This window comes from Mustelus asterias, unplaced genomic scaffold (genome assembly GCF_964213995.1).
Source record: "Mustelus asterias unplaced genomic scaffold, sMusAst1.hap1.1 HAP1_SCAFFOLD_2726, whole genome shotgun sequence".
Lineage (NCBI taxonomy): Eukaryota > Metazoa > Chordata > Chondrichthyes > Carcharhiniformes > Triakidae > Mustelus > Mustelus asterias.
In genome coordinates, this window is record NW_027592671.1 from 30,001 (window position 1) to 47,353 (window position 17,353).

The window sequence follows — 17,353 nt, forward strand, 5'->3', positions numbered from 1 at the left end:
TCTGCCCCCTCCGACACTGAGGTGCTCTTCAAGAGGTTATATATTTGGAAAAAGTCCCCTTTTGTGAAGTAGCACTTTCCTGGGTACTTTCAAACTGACACCGCTAGCCAAAAAATGTTCTGAAAAACGAGTTCCCGAAAATCCCCGGGCACCCCGCCAACCCCCCCTGCCAGAAAATGCAGGTGTCCACCTCGGCGGGGTGCGGCCCGGTAGTCCTACCGAGAATGAGGCCTGGGCGGCCCGCAAAACGGGTCAATCGCAACTCCATGCGGGCTACCGGCGGCAACTCATTAACCAGCCTCCGGACACTTGTGCCAGAAAATGCAGGTGCCCACCTCGGCGGGACGGATCCACCAACCTCTGCGGGAAACCATGCACCGAGCCTGGCGACCGCCGACCGGATCTGACTTCATAGACTTCCGTCTGTGCTCACATTTTTGCTCTGCGGGCACAGGGAGCCTCCAAGTCGGCAGCACAACCGCACCCTCGGGTGCTGGCTTTTCACTGGTTCACCATTTACTGCCGGCTCACACCTGGGCCACCCTCCCGTGGCCAGAGCCTGAGCCTAGTGCGGCTTAATCTCCCACCGTGCCCCGTTTGATGGACCCTCTCTGCGGCCAGAGGCTAAGTCAAGTTCGGCTAACTCTGCCACCGTGCCCGTCGGCTGGACCATCTCTCTTGCCAGAGACTAAGTCCAGTTTGGTTAATGATTTACCAGAGCTCCGTTCAGCGCGGCCGATGGTCTCAACCATTCCGGCCGCCGGCGGAGCTCCACCCGGGGCTGCAACCGGGTGAGGTCCGGGGCCCTCGGTCGTGCCCGTCGGCTGGACCATCTCTCTTGCCAGAGACTAAGTCCAGTTTGGTTAATGATTTACCAGAGCTCCGTTCAGCGCGGCCGATGGTCTCAACCATTCCGGCCGCCGGCGGAGCTCCACCCGGGGCTGCAACCGGGTGAGGTCCGGGGCCCTCGGTCGTGCCCGTCGGCTGGACCATCTCTCTTGCCAGAGACTAAGTCCAGTTTGGTTAATGATTTACCAGAGCTCCGTTCAGCGCGGCCGATGGTCTCAACCATTCCGGCCGCCGGCGGAGCTCCACCCGGGGCTGCAACCGGGTGAGGTCCGGGGCCCTCGGTCGTGCCCGTCGGCTGGACCATCTCTCTTGCCAGAGACTAAGTCCAGTTTGGTTAATGATTTACCAGAGCTCCGTTCAGCGCGGCCGATGGTCTCAACCATTCCGGCCGCCGGCGGAGCTCCACCCGGGGCTGCAACCGGGTGAGGTCCGGGCCCTCGGTCGTGCCCGTCGGCTGGACCATCTCTCTTGCCAGAGACTAAGTCCAGTTTGGTTAATGATTTACCAGAGCTCCGTTCAGCGCGGCCGATGGTCTCAACCATTCCGGCCGCCGGCGGAGCCCCACCCGGGGCTGCAGCCGGGTGAGGTCCGGGCCCTCGGTCGTGCCCGTCGGCTGGACCATCTCTCTTGCCAGAGACTAAGTCCAGTTTGGTTAATGATTTACCAGACCTCCGTTCAGCGCGGCCGATGGTCTCAACCATTCCGGCCGCCGGCGGAGCCCCACCCGGGGCTGCAACCGGGTGAGGTCCGGGCCCTCGGTCGTGCCCGTCGGCTGGACCATCTCTCTTGCCAGAGACTAAGTCCAGTTTGGTTAATGATTTACCAGACCTCCGTTCAGCGCGGCCGATGGTCTCAACCATTCCGGCCGCCGGCGGAGCCCCACCCGGGGCTGCAGCCGGGTGAGGTCCGGGCCCTCGGTCGTGCCCGTCGGCTGGACCATCTCTCTTGCCAGAGACTAAGTCCAGTTTGGTTAATGATTTACCAGACCTCCGTTCAGCGCGGCCGATGGTCTCAACCATTCCGGCCGCCGGCGGAGCCCCACCCGGGGCTGCAACCGGGTGAGGTCCGGGCCCTCGCTCGAGGGGAAGGCACCCCCGGCCGCGGCCGGTGCCCAGGCCGCCGCTTTTCCGACGGCCGAAAAAGTCGGAAAAACGGCCAAAAATCCGGAGAAATACTAGCCCATTCTGGCCGAACGGCCGTCGGGGCGGCGGCCCGGTGCGGTCCCGGCAGACCTGGGGGCTCGAGCGGGGCCCTGTTTCGATTTTCCGCCTTCAATGCAGCAAAGTCAAAACTGGTTAATGAGTTGCCACATGTCATTGCCATCGCCTTCCTGCTATTCTGCAGGTACCCCGCCAACCCCCCGTGCCAGAAAATGCAAGTGGCCACCTCGGCGGGGTGTGCCCCGGTAGTCCTACCGGGGAAGGGGCCCGGAGGCCCCGCAAAACGGTTCAATCTCAACTCCATCCCCACTTCCGGGGGTAACTGGTTAACCAGCCTCGGGACTCCCCTGCCAGAAAATGCGAGTGGCCACCTCGGCGGGACGGATCCGCCGAGCTCTGCGGGAAACCGTGCACCCTGCCCCGCCACCACCGACCGGATCTGACTTCATAGAGCTCCGTGCGGCTCCCATTTTTGCTCTGCGGGGCCAGGGAGCCTCCGAATCGGAAGGACTACCGCCATCGCGGGTGCATCACTGCTGCCGGGTGGCCACGGCCTGCCAGCCCTCACCTGGACCCCCCCTCCTGCGCCAGGGGCCAAGTCCAGGTTGGTTAATGAGTTACCCGAGCTCCGTTCAGCGCGGCCGATGGTCTCAACCATTCCGGCCGCCGGCGGAGCTCCTCCGGGGCTGCAAACGGGTGAATTCCGGGCCCTCGCTCGAGGGGAAGGCACCCCCGGCCGCGGCCGGTGGCCAGGCCGCCGCTTTTCCGACGTCCGAAAAAGTCGGAAAAACGGCCAAAAATCCGGAGAAATACTAGCCCATTCTGGCCGAACGGCCGTCGGGGCGGCGGCCCGGTGCGGTCCCGGCAGGCCTGGGGGCTCGAGCGGGGCCCTGTTTCGATTTTCCGCCTTCAATGCAGCAAAGTCAAAACTGGTTAATGAGTTGCCACATGTCATTGCCATCGCCTTCCTGCTATTCTGCAGGTACCCCGCCAACCCCCCGTGCCAGAAAATGCAAGTGGCCACCTCGGCGGGGTGTGCCCCGGTAGTCCTACCGGGGAAGGGGCCCGGAGGCCCCGCAAAACGGTTCAATCTCAACTCCATCCCCACTTCCGGGGGTAACTGGTTAACCAGCCTCGGGACTCCCCTGCCAGAAAATGCGAGTGGCCACCTCGGCGGGACGGATCCGCCGAGCTCTGCGGGAAACCGTGCACCCTGCCCCGCCACCACCGACCGGATCTGACTTCATAGAGCTCCGTGCGGCTCCCATTTTTGCTCTGCGGGGCCAGGGAGCCTCCGAATCGGAAGGACTACCGCCATCGCGGGTGCATCACTGCTGCCGGGTGGCCACGGCCTGCCAGCCCTCACCTGGACCCCCCCTCCTGCGCCAGGGGCCAAGTCCAGGTTGGTTAATGAGTTACCCGAGCTCCGTTCAGCGCGGCCGATGGTCTCAACCATTCCGGCCGCCGGCGGAGCTCCTCCGGGGCTGCAAACGGGTGAATTCCGGGCCCTCGCTCGAGGGGAAGGCACCCCCGGCCGCGGCCGGTGGCCAGGCCGCCGCTTTTCCGACGTCCGAAAAAGTCGGAAAAACGGCCAAAAATCCGGAGAAATACTAGCCCATTCTGGCCGAACGGCCGTCGGGGCGGCGGCCCGGTGCGGTCCCGGCAGGCCTGGGGGCTCGAGCGGGGCCCTGTTTCGATTTTCCGCCTTCAATGCAGCAAAGTCAAAACTGGTTAATGAGTTGCCACATGTCATTGCCATCGCCTTCCTGCTATTCTGCAGGTACCCCGCCAACCCCCCGTGCCAGAAAATGCAAGTGGCCACCTCGGCGGGGTGTGCCCCGGTAGTCCTACCGGGGAAGGGGCCCGGAGGCCCCGCAAAACGGTTCAATCTCAACTCCATCCCCACTTCCGGGGGTAACTGGTTAACCAGCCTCGGGACTCCCCTGCCAGAAAATGCGAGTGGCCACCTCGGCGGGACGGATCCGCCGAGCTCTGCGGGAAACCGTGCACCCTGCCCCGCCACCACCGACCGGATCTGACTTCATAGAGCTCCGTGCGGCTCCCATTTTTGCTCTGCGGGGCCAGGGAGCCTCCGAATCGGAAGGACTACCGCCATCGCGGGTGCATCACTGCTGCCGGGTGGCCACGGCCTGCCAGCCCTCACCTGGACCCCCCCTCCTGCGCCAGGGGCCAAGTCCAGGTTGGTTAATGAGTTACCCGAGCTCCGTTCAGCGCGGCCGATGGTCTCAACCATTCCGGCCGCCGGCGGAGCTCCTCCGGGGCTGCAAACGGGTGAATTCCGGGCCCTCGCTCGAGGGGAAGGCACCCCCGGCCGCGGCCGGTGGCCAGGCCGCCGCTTTTCCGACGTCCGAAAAAGTCGGAAAAACGGCCAAAAATCCGGAGAAATACTAGCCCATTCTGGCCGAACGGCCGTCGGGGCGGCGGCCCGGTGCGGTCCCGGCAGACCTGGGGGCTCGAGCGGGGCCCTGTTTCGATTTTCCGCCTTCAATGCAGCAAAGTCAAAACTGGTTAATGAGTTGCCACATGTCATTGCCATCGCCTTCCTGCTATTCTGCAGGTACCCCGCCAACCCCCCGTGCCAGAAAATGCAAGTGGCCACCTCGGCGGGAACACCTCCGGTAGTCATGCCGCCGAAGAGGTCCCGACGGCGGCATGAGGGGGTCAAATCCATCCCGATGGGGACCGACGGTTCTTTTTAAAAACGCGTTTTTTCGCGATTTCAACGGCCGGGCCGCCTCGCCCCGGGTCGCCACGACCCCGAACCGCCACCCGCCGGTCGCCGAAGCCGATAGAGCGCCGCCTACCGGTCATCAAATAATTGGTTAATGAGTTCCCCCGAAGTTGGTTAATGTTTTCCCGGCTGTTGCTTAGTCTGATCCCCGCAGCTCCTGATACTAAGGGCAGCTGCTTAATGTACTGCCCCCTGTTGGACAATGGCTTCCCCGCCGTTGGTTGATGCTTTACCGGCCTCTGGTGGATGTTTTCCCGAAACTGGTTAATGAGTTCCCACGAAACTGGTTAATGAGTTCCCACGAAGTTGTTTTCCCCGCTGCTGGTTCATTTGCACCCCGCTGCTCCTGATACTGAGGGCAGCTGCTTAACGTGCTCCCCCCTGTTGGACGAAGGCTTCCCCGCCGTTGGTTGATGCTTTCCCCGCCTCTGGTGGATGTTTTCCCGAAACTGGTTAATGAGTTCCCCCGAAACTGGTTAATGAGTTCCCACGAAGCTGTTTTCCCCGCTGCTGGTTCATTTGTACCCCGCTGCTCCTGATACTAAGGGCAGCTGCTTAATGTGCTCCCGCCTGTTGGACAATGGCTTCCCCGCCGCTGGTTGATGTTTTCCCCGCCTTTGGTGGAAGGTTTCCCGAAACTGGTTAATGAGTTCCCCCGAAACTGGTTAATGAGTTCCCACGAAACTGGTTAATGAGTTCCCCCGCGGTTGGTTGATCTTTTCCCGGCTGTTGCTTAATCTGATCCCCGCTGCTCCTGATACTTAGGGCAGCTGCTTAATGTACTGCCCCCTGTTGGACAATGGCTTCCCCGCCGTTGGTTGATGCTTTCCCCGCCTCTGGTGGATGTTTTCCCGAAACTGGTTAATGAGTTCCCACGAAACTGGTTAATGAGTTCCCACGAAGTTGTTTTCCCCGCTGCTGGTTCATTTGTACCCCGCTGCTCCTGAGACTAAGGGCAGCTGCTTAATGTGCTCCCCCCTGTTGGACAGTGGCTTCCCCGCCGTTGGTTCATGCTTTCCCCGCCTTTGGTGGAGGTTTTCCCGAAACTGGTTAATGAGTTCCCAGGAAACTGGTTAATGAGTTCCCACGGAACTGGTTAATGAGTTCCCCCGCGGTTGTTTGATCTTTTCCCGGCTGTTGCTTAATCTGATCCCCGCTGCTCCTGAGACTAAGGGCAGCTGCTTAATGTGCTCCCCACTGTTGGACAATGGCTTCCCCGCCGTTGGTTGATGTTTTCCCCGCCTCTGGTGGACGTTTTCCCGAAACTGGTTAATGAGTTCCCCCGAAACTGGTTAATGAGTTCCCACGAAGTTGCTTTCCCCGCTGCTGGTTCATTTGTACCCCGCTGCTCCTGATACTAAGGGCAGCTGCTTAATGTGCTCCCCCCTGTTGGACAGTGGCTTCCCCGCCGTTGGTTCATGCTTTCCCCGCCTTTGGTGGAGGTTTTCCCGAAACTGGTTAATGAGTTCCCACGAAACTGGTTAATGAGTTCCCACGGAACTGGTTAATGAGTTCCCCCGCGGTTGTTTGATCTTTTCCCGGCTGTTGCTTAATCTGATCCCCGCTGCTCCTGATACTAAGGGCAGCTGCTTAATGTGCTCCCCACTGTTGGACAATGGCTTCCCCGCCGTTGGTTGATGCCTTCCCCGCCTTTGGGTGGACGTTTTCCCGAAACTGGTTAATGAGTTCCCACGAAACTGGTTAATGAGTTCCCACGGAGTTGTTTTCCCCGCTGCTGGTTCATTTGTACCCCGCTGCTCCTGATACTAAGGGCAGCTGCTTAATGTACTCCCCCCTGTTGGACAATGGCTTCCCCGCCGTTGGTGCATGTTTTCCCCGCCTTTGGTGGAAGGTTTCCCGAAACTGGTTAATGAGTTCCCACGAAACTGGTTAATGAGTTCCCCCGCGGTTGGCTGATCTTTTCCCGGCTGTTGCTTAATCTGATCCCCGCTGCTCCTGATACTAAGGGCAGCTGCTTAATGTGCTCCCCCCTGTTGGACAATGGCTTCCCCGCCGTTGGTTGATGCCTTCCCCGCCTTTGGGTGGACGTTTTCCCGAAACTGGTTAATGAGTTCCCACGAAACTGGTTAATGAGTTCCCAGGAAACTGGTTAATGAGTTCCCCCGCGGTTGGCTGATCTTTTCCCGGCTGTTGCTTAATCTGATCCCCGCTGCTCCTGATACTAAGGGCAGCTGCTTAATGTGCTCCCCACTGTTGGACAATGGCTTCCCCGCCGTTGGCTGATGCTTTCCCCGCCTTTGGTGGACGTTTTCCCGAAACTGGTTAATGAGTTCCCACGAAACTGGTTAATGAGTTCCCACGGAGTTGTTTTCCCCGCTGCTGGTTCATTTGTACCCCGCTGCTCCTGATACTAAGGGCAGCTGCTTAATGTGCTCCCCCCTGTTGGACAATGGCTTCCCCGCCGCTGGTTGATGATTTCCCCGCCATTGGTGGACGTTTTCCCGAAACTGGTTAATGAGTTCCCACGAAACTGGTTAATGAGTTCCCCCGCGGTTGGCTGATCTTTTCCCGGCTGTTGCTTACTCTGATCCCCGCTGCTCCTGATACTAAGGGCAGCTGCTTAATGTGCTCCCGTCTGTTGGACAATGGCTTCCCCGCCGTTGGTTGATGCTTTCCCCGCCTTTGGTGGACGTTTTCCCGAAACTGGTTAATGAGTTCCCACGAAACTGGTTAATGAGTTCCCACGAAACTGGTTAATGAGTTCCCCCGCGGTTGGCTGATCTTTTCCCGGCTGTTGCTTAATCTGATCCCCGCTGCTCCTGATACTAAGGGCAGCTGCTTAATGTGCTCCCCACTGTTGGACAATGGCTTCGCCGCCGTTGGTTGATGCTTTCCCCGCCTTTGGTGGATGTTTTCCCGAAACTGGTTAATGAGTTCCCACGAAACTGGTTAATGAGTTCCCACGACGTTGTTTTCCCCGCTGCTGGTTCATTTGTACCCCGCTGCTCCTGATACTAAGGGCAGCTGCTTAATGTGCTCCCCCCTGTTGGACAAAGGCTTCCCCGCCGTTGGTTGATGCTTTCCCCGCCTCTGGTTGAAGTTTTCCCGAAACTGGTTAATGAGTTCCCACGAAACTGGTTAATGAGTTCCCCCGCGGTTGGCTGTTCTTTTCCCGGCTGTTGCTTAATCTGATCCCCGCTGCTCCTGATACTAAGGGCAGCTGCTTAATGTGCTCCCCCCTGTTGGACAATGGCTTCCCCGCCGTTGGTTGATGATTTCCCCGCCATTGGTGGACGTTTTCCCGAAACTGGTTAATGAGTTCCCACGAAACTGGTTAATGAGTTCCCCCGCGGTTGGCTGATCTTTTCCCGGCTGTTGCTTACTCTGATCCCCGCTGCTCCTGATACTAAGGGCAGCTGCTTAATGTGCTCCCGTCTGTTGGACAATGGCTTCCCCGCCGTTGGTTGATGCTTTCCCCGCCTTTGGTGGACGTTTTCCCGAAACTGGTTAATGAGTTCCCACGAAACTGGTTAATGAGTTCCCACGAAACTGGTTAATGAGTTCCCCCGCGGTTGGCTGATCTTTTCCCGGCTGTTGCTTAATCTGATCCCCGCTGCTCCTGATACTAAGGGCAGCTGCTTAATGTGCTCCCCCCGGTTGGACAATGCCTTCCCCGCCGTTGGTTGATGCTTTCCCCGCCTCTGGTTGATGTTTTCCCGAAACTGGTTAATGAGTTCCCCCGAAACTGGTTAATGAGTTCCCACGAAGCTGTTTTCCCCGCTGCTGGTTCATTTGTACCCCGCTGCTCCTGATACTAAGGGCAGCTGCTTAATGTGCTCCCGCCTGTTGGACAATGGCTTCCCCGCCGCTGGTTGATGTTTTCCCCGCCTTTGGTGGAAGGTTTCCCGAAACTGGTTAATGAGTTCCCCCGAAACTGGTTAATGAGTTCCCACGAAACTGGTTAATGAGTTCCCCCGCGGTTGGTTGATCTTTTCCCGGCTGTTGCTTAATCTGATCCCCGCTGCTCCTGATACTTAGGGCAGCTGCTTAATGTACTGCCCCCTGTTGGACAATGGCTTCCCCGCCGTTGGTTGATGCTTTACCCGCCTCTGGTGGATGTTTTCCCGAAACTGGTTAATGAGTTCCCACGAAACTGGTTAATGAGTTCCCACGAAGTTGTTTTCCCCGCTGCTGGTTCATTTGTGCACCGCTGCTCCTGATACTAAGGGCAGCTGCTTAATGTGCTCCCCACTGTTGGACAATGGCTTCCCCGCCGTTGGTTGATGCTTTCCCCGCCTTTGGTGGACGTTTTCCCGAAACTGGTTAATGAGTTCCCACGAAACTGGTTAATGAGTTCCCACGAAGTTTTTTTCCCCGCTGCTGGTTCATTTGTACCCCGCTGCTCCTGATACTAAGGGCAGCTGCTTAATGTGCTCCCCCCTGTTGGACAATGGCTTCCCCGCCGTTGGTGCATGTTTTCCCCGCCTTTGGTGAAAGTTTTCCCGAAACTGGTTAATGAGTTCCCACGAAACTGGTTAATGAGTTCCCCCGCGGTTGGCTGATCTTTTCCCGGCTGTTGCTTACTCTGATCCCCGCTGCTCCTGATACTAAGGGCAGCTGCTTAATGTGCTCCCGTCTGTTGGACAATGGCTTCCCCGCCGTTGGTTGATGCTTTCCCCGCCTTTGGTGGACGTTTTCCCGAAACTGGTTAATGAGTTCCCACGAAACTGGTTAATGAGTTCCCAGGAAACTGGTTAATGAGTTCCCCCGCGGTTGGTTGATCTTTTCCCGGCTGTTGCTTAATCTGATCCCCGCTGCTCCTGATACTAAGGGCAGCTGCTTAATGTGCTCCCCACTGAAGGACAATGGCTTCCCCGCCGTTGGTTCATGTTCTCCCCGCCTCTGGTGGAAGTTTTCCCGAAACTGGTTAATGAGTTCCCACGAAACTGGTTAATGAGTTCCCACGAAGTTGTTTTCCCCGCTGCTGGTTCATTTGTACCCCGCTGCTCCTGATACTAAGGGCAGCTGCTTAATGTGCTCCCCCCTGTTGGACAAAGGCTTCCCCGCCGTTGGTTGATGCTTTCCCCGCCTCTGGTTGAAGTTTTCCCGAAACTGGTTAATGAGTTCCCACGAAACTGGTTAATGAGTTCCCCCGCGGTTGGCTGTTCTTTTCACGGCTGTTGCTTCATCTGATCCCCGCTGCTCCTGATACTAAGGGCAGCTGCTTAACGTGCTCCCGTCTGTTGGACAATGGCTTCCCCGCCGTCGGTTCATGTTTTCCCCGCCTTTGGTGGAAGTTTTCCCGAAACTGGTTAATGAGTTCCCACGAAACTGGTTAATGAGTTCCCACGAAACTGGTTAATGAGTTCCCCCGCGGTTGGCTGATCTTTTCCCGGCTGTTGCTTAATCTGATCCCCGCTGCTCCTGATACTAAGGGCAGCTGCTTAATGTGCTCCCCACTGTTGGACAATGGCTTCGCCGCCGTTGGTTGATGCTTTCCCCGCCTTTGGTGGACGTTTTCCCGAAACTGGTTAATGAGTTCCCACGAAACTGGTTAATGAGTTCCCACGAAGTTGTTTTCCCCGCTGCTGGTTCATTTGTACCCCGCTGCTCCTGCTACTAAGGGCAGCTGCTTAATGTGCTCCCCCCTGTTGGACAATGGCTTCCCCGCCGTTGTTTGATGTTTTCCCCGCCTTTGGTTCATGTTTTCCCGAAACTGGTTAATGAGTTCCCCCGAAACTGGTTAATGAGTTCCCCCGCGGTTGGCTGATCTTTTCCCGGCTGTTGCTTAATCTGATCCCCGCTGCTCCTGATACTAAGGGCAGCTGCTTAATGTGCTCCCCCCGGTTGGACAATGGCTTCCCCGCCGTTGGTTCATGCTTTCCCCGCCTTTGGTGGAGGTTTTCCCGAAACTGGTTAATGAGTTCCCCCGAAACTGGTTAATGAGTTCCCACGAAACTGGTTAATGAGTTCCCCCGCGGTTGGTTGATCTTTTCCCGGCTGTTGCTTAATCTGATCCCCGCTGCTCCTGAGACTGAGGGCAGCTGCTTAATGTGCTCCCCCCTGTTGGACAATGCCTTCCCCGCCGCTGGTTCATGTTTTCCCCGCCTTTGCTGGACGTTTTCCCGAAACTGGTTAATGAGTTCCCACGAAACTGGTTAATGAGTTCCCACGAAACTGGTTAATGAGTTCCCCCGCGGTTTCCTGATCTTTTCCCGGCTGCTGCTAAATCTGATCCCCGCTGCTCCTGATACTAAGGGCAGCTGCTTAATGTGCTCCCCCCTGTTGGACAATGGCTTCCCCGCCGTTGGTGCATGTTTTCCCCGCCTTTGGTGGAAGGTTTCCCGAAACTGGTTAATGAGTTCCCACGAAACTGGTTAATGAGTTCCCACGGAGTTGTTGTCCCCGCTGCTGGTTCATTTGTACCCCGCTGCTCCTGATACTAAGGGCAGCTGCTTAATGTGCTCCCCCCTGTTGGACAATGGTTTCCCCGCCGTTGGTGCATGTTTTCCCCGCCTTTGGTGGAAGGTTTCCCGAAACTGGTTAATGAGTTCCCACGAAACTGGTTAATGAGTTCCCACGGAGTTGTTTTCCCCGCTGCTGGTTCATTTGTACCCCGCTGCTCCTGATACTAAGGGCAGCTGCTTAATGTACTCCCCCCTGTTGGACAATGGCTTCCCCGCCGTTGGTGCATGTTTTCCCCGCCTCTGGTTGATGTTTTCCCGAAACTGGTTAATGAGTTCCCACGAAACTGGTTAATGAGTTCCCCCGCGGTTGGCTGATCTTTTCCCGGCTGTTGCTTAATCTGATCCCCGCTGCTCCTGATACTAAGGGCAGCTGCTTAATGTACTCCCCCCTGTTGGACAATGGCTTCCCCGCCGTTGGTGCATGTTTTCCCCGCCTTTGGTGGAAGGTTTCCCGAAACTGGTTAATGAGTTCCCAGGAAACTGGTTAATGAGTTCCCACGGAGTTGTTTTCCCCGCTGCTTGTTCATTTGTACCCCGCTGCTCCTGATACTAAGGGCAGCTGCTTAATGTGCTCCCCACTGCTGGACAATGGCTTCCCCGCCGTTGGTTGATGCTTTCCCCGCCTTTGGTGGATGTTTTCCCGAAACTGGTTAATGAGTTCCCACGAAACTGGTTAATGAGTTCCCACGAAACTGGTTAATGAGTTCCCACGAAGCTGTTTTCCCCGCTGCTGGTTCATTTGTACCCCGCTGCTCCTGATACTAAGGGCAGCTGCTTAATGTGCTCCCCACTGTTGGACAATGGCTTCCCCGCCGTTGGTTCATGTTTTCCCCGCCTTTGGTGGAAGTATTCCCGAAACTGGTTAATGAGTTCCCACGAAACTGGTTAATGAGTTCCCCCGCGGTTGGCTGATCTTTTCCCGGCTGTTGCTTAATCTGATCCCCGCTGCTCCTGATACTAAGGGCAGCCACTTAATGTGCTCCCCACTTTTGGACAAGGGCTTCCCGGCCGTTGGTTCATGCTTTCCCCGCCTTTGGTGGAGGTTTTCCCGAAACTGGTTAATGAGTTCCCACGAAACTGGTTAATGAGTTCCCCCGCGGTTTCCTGATCTTTTCCCGGCTGTTGCTTAATCTGATCCCCGCTGCTCCTGACACTAAGGGCAGCTGCTTAATGTGCTCCCCACTGTTGGACAATGGCTTCCCCGCCGTTGGTTGATGTTTTCCCCGCCTTTGGTGGACGTTTTCCCGAAACTGGTTAATGAGTTCCCACGAAACTGGTTAATGAGTTCCCACGGAACTGGTTAATGAGTTCCCCCGCGGTTGGTTGATCTTTTCCCGGCTGTTGCTTAATCTGATCCCCGCTGCTCCTGATACTAAGGGCAGCTGCTTAATGTGCTCCCCCCTGTTGGACAATGGCTTCCCCGCCGTTGGTGCATGTTTTCCCCGCCTCTGGTTGATGTTTTCCCGAAACTGGTTAATGAGTTCCCACGAAACTGGTTAATGAGTTCCCACGAAGTTGTTTTCCCCGCTGCTGGTTCATTTGTACCCCGCTGCTCCTGATACTAAGGGCAGCTGCTTAATGTGCTCCCCCCTGTTGGACAATGGCTTCCCCGCCGTTGGTGCATGTTTTCCCCGCCTTTGGTGGACGTTTTCCCGAAACTGGTTAATGAGTTCCCACGAAACTGGTTAATGAGTTCCCACGGAGTTGTTTTCCCCGCTGCTTGTTCATTTGTACCCCGCTGCTCCTGATACTAAGGGCAGCTGCTTAATGTGCTCCCCCTGTTGGACAATGGCTTCCCCGCCGTTGGTGCATGTTTTCCCCGCCGTTGGTGGCAGTTTTCCCGAAACTGGTTAATGAGTTCCCACGAAACTGGTTAATGAGTTCCCCCGCGGTTGGCTGATCTTTTCCCGGCTGTTGCTTAATCTGATCCCCGCTGCTCCTGATACTAAGGGCAGCTGCTTAATGTGCTCCCCCCGGTTGGACAATGCCTTCCCCGCCGTTGGTTCATGCTTTCCCCGCCTTTGGTGGAAGTTTTCCCGAAACTGGTTAATGAGTTCCCCCGAAACTGGTTAATGAGTTCCCACGAAGCTGTTTTCCCCGCTGCTGGTTCATTTGTACCCCGCTGCTCCTGATACTAAGGGCAGCTGCTTAATGTGCTCCCCCTGTTGGACAAAGGCTTCCCCGCCGTTGGTTGATGTTTTCCCCGCCTTTGGTGGACGTTTTCCCGAAACTGGTTAATGAGTTCCCCCGAAACTGGTTAATGAGTTCCCCCGCGGTTGGCTGATCTTTTCCCGGCTGTTGCTTAATCTGATCCCCGCTGCTCCTGATACTAAGGGCAGCTGCTTAATGTGCTCCCCCCGGTTGGACAATGCCTTCCCCGCCGTTGGTTCATGCTTTCCCCGCCTTTGGTGGAAGTTTTCCCGAAACTGGTTAATGAGTTCCCCCGAAACTGGTTAATGAGTTCCCACGAAGCTGTTTTCCCCGCTGCTGGTTCATTTGTACCCCGCTGCTCCTGATACTAAGGGCAGCTGCTTAATGTGCTCCCCCCTGTTGGACAAAGGCTTCCCCGCCGTTGGTTGATGCTTTCCCCGCCTCTGGTTGAATTTTTCCCGAAACTGGTTAATGAGTTCCCAGGAAACTGGTTAATGAGTTCCCACGAAACTGGTTAATGAGTTCCCCCGCGGTTGGTTGATCTTTTCCCGGCTGTTGCTTAATCTGATCCCCGCCGCTCCTGATACTAAGGGCAGCTGCTTAATGTGCTCCCCCCTGTTGGACAATGGCTTCCCCGCCGTTGGTGCATGTTTTCCCCGCCTTTGGTGGACGTTTTCCCGAAACTGGTTAATGAGTTCCCACGAAACTGGTTAATGAGTTCCCACGAAACTGGTTAATGAGTTCCCCCGCGGTTGGCTGTTCTTTTCCCGGCTGTTGCTTAATCTGATCCCCGCTGCTCCTGATACTAAGGGCAGCTGCCTAATGTGCTCCCCACTGTTGGACAATGGCTTCCCCGCCGTTGGTTGATGCTTTCCCCGCCTTTGGTGGACGTTTTCCCGAAACTGGTTAATGAGTTCCCACGAAACTGGTTAATGAGTTCCCACGAAGTTGTTTTCCCCGCTGCTGGTTCATTTGTACCCCGCTGCTCCTGATACTAAGGGCAGCTGCTTAATGTGCTCCCCCTGTTGGACAATGGCTTCCCCGCCGTTGGTGCATGTTTTCCCCGCCTTTGGTGGAAGTTTTCCCGAAACTGGTTAATGAGTTCCCACGAAACTGGTTAATGAGTTCCCCCGCGGTTGGCTGATCTTTTCCCTCCTGTTGCTTAATCTGATCCCCGCTGCTCCTGATACTAAGGGCAGCTGCTTAATGTGCTCCCCACTGTTGGACAAAGGCTTCCCCGACGTTGGTTGGTGTTTTCCCCGCCTTTGGTGGACGTTTTCCCGAAACTGGTTAATGAGTTCCCACGAAACTGGTTAATGAGTTCCCACGAAACTGGTTAATGAGTTCCCCCGCGGTTGGCTGTTCTTTTCCCGGCTGTTGCTTAATCTGTTCCCCGCTGCTCCTGATACTAAGGGCAGCTGCTTAATGTGCTCCCCCCCGTTGGACAATGGCTTCCCCGCCGTTGGTTGATGTTTTCCCCGCCTTTGGTGGACGTTTTCCCGAAACTGGTTAATGAGTTCCCCCGAAACTGGTTAATGAGTTCCCACGAAGCTGTTTTCCCCGCTGCTGGTTCATTTGTACCCCGCTGCTCCTGATACTAAGGGCAGCTGCTTAATGTGCTCCCCCCTGTTGGACAAAGGCTTCCCCGCCGTTGGTGCATGTTTTCCCCGCCTTTGGTGGAAGTTTTCCCGAAACTGGTTAATGAGTTCCCAGGAAACTGGTTAATGAGTTCCCCCGCGGTTGGCTGATCTTTTCCCGGCTGTTGCTTAATCTGATCCCCGCTGCTCCTGATACTAAGGGCAGCTGCTTAATGTGCTCCCCCCGGTTGGACAATGGCTTCCCCGCCGTTGGTTCATGCTTTCCCCGCCTTTGGTGGAGGTTTTCCCGAAACTGGTTAATGAGTTCCCACGAAACTGGTTAATGAGTTCCCAGGAAACTGGTTAATGAGTTCCCCCGCGGTTGGCTGATCTTTTCCCGGCTGTTGCTTAATCTGATCCCCGCTGCTCCTGATACTAAGGGCAGCTGCTTAATGTGCTCCCCACTGTTGGACAATGGCTTCCCGGCCGTTGGTTGATGCTTTCCCCGCCTTTGGTGGAAGTTTTCCCGAAACTGGTTAATGAGTTCCCCCGAAACTGGTTAATGAGTTCCCACGAAACTGGTTAATGAGTTCCCACGAAGTTGTTTTCCCCGCTGCTGGTTCATTTGTACCCCGCTGCTCCTGATACTAAGGGCAGCTGCTTAATGTGCTCCCCCCGGTTGGACAATGGCTTCCCCGCCGTTGGTTCATGCTTTCCCCGCCTTTGGTGGAGGTTTTCCCGAAACTGGTTAATGAGTTCCCACGAAACTGGTTAATGAGTTCCCAGGAAACTGGTTAATGAGTTCCCCCGCGGTTGGTTGATCTTTTCCCAGGCTGTTGCTTAATCTGATCCCCGCTGCTCCTGAGACTAAGGGCAGCTGCTTAATGTGCTCCCCACTGTTGGACAGTGGCTTCCCCGCCGTTGGTTGATGCTTTCCCCGCCTTTGGTTGATGTTTTCCCGAAACTGGTTAATGAGTTCCCACGAAACTGGTTAATGAGTTCCCCCGCGGTTTCCTGATCTTTTCCCGGCTGTTGCTTAATCTGATCCCCGCTGCTCCTGATACTAAGGGCAGCTGCTTAATGTGCTCCCCCCTGTTGGACAATGGCTTCCCCGCCGTTGTTTGATGTTTTCCCCGCCTTAGGTGGACGGTTTCCCGAAACTGGTTAATGAGTTCCCACGAAACTGGTTAATGAGTTCCCCCGCGGTTGGCTGATCTTTTCCCGGCTGCTGCTTAATCTCTTCCCCGCTGCTCCTGAGACTAAGGGCAGCTGCTTGATGTGCTCCCCCCCCCTGTTGGACAATGGCTTCCCCGCCGTTGGTTGATGCTTTCCCCGCCTTTGGTGGAAGTTTTCCCGAAACTGGTTAATGAGTTCCCACGAAACTGGTTAATGCGTTCCCACGACACTGGTTAATGAGTTCCCCCGCGGTTGGCTGATCTTTTCCCGGCTGCTGCTTAATCTCTTCCCCGCTACTCCTGAGACTAAGGGCAGCTGCTTAGTGTACTCCCCGTTGTTGGTTCCTGGCTTCCCCAGTGTTTTGCCTGCCGTTGGTTCATGTCTTCCCGATATTTCGTTCATGTTTTCCCCCGAAGTTGGTGAATGTTTTCCCGGCTGTTGGATAATCTGTTCCCCGCTGCTCCTGAGACTAAGGGCAACTGCTTAATGTACTCCCCGCTGGTGGTTAATGGCTTCCCCGGTGTTTGTTCAACCCCCCGCACCCGCGGTTAGGGTTAGGGTTCGGGTTAGGGTTAGGGTCAAGGCACAGGCAGAAACACGCCCTTACTACACACTCCATGCTCACAAGCACTCCACATTGACTCTCCACGCCCGCACAGGCGCCCCTCACGCCGGCCACACTTTCAAATTGCTCCGTTAGGGTTAGGGTTAGGGTTAGGGCTAGGGCTAGGGCTCGGGTTAGGGTTCGGGTGACGGCTACGGTTAGGGTTAGCGCTAGGGTTAGGGTTAGTGTTAGGGTCAAGGCACAGGCAGAAACACGCCCTTACAACACACTCCATGCTCACAAGGACTCCACATCGACTCTCCACGCCCGCACAGGCGTCCCTCGCGCCGGCCACACTTTCAAATTGCTCCCTTAGGGTTAGGCTTAGGGTTAGGCTAGGGTTAGGGTTAGGGCTAGGGCTCGGGCTAGGGTTAGGCTTAGTGTTAGGGTTAGGGCTAGCGTTAGGGCTATGGTTAGGGTTAGGGCCACGGTTAGGGTTAGGGTTAGGGTTAGGGCTAGTGTTAGGGTTAGGGTTAGGGTTAGTGTTAGGGTGAGGGCTAGGGTTAGGGCTTTGGTTAGGGTTAGGGTTAGGGCCACGGTTAGGGTTAGGGTTTGGGCTAGGGTTAGGGTTAGGGTTAGGGTTAGTGTTAGGGTTAGGGCTAGGGTTAGGGCTTTGGTAAGGGTTAGGGTTAGGGTTTGGGCTAGGGCCACGGTTA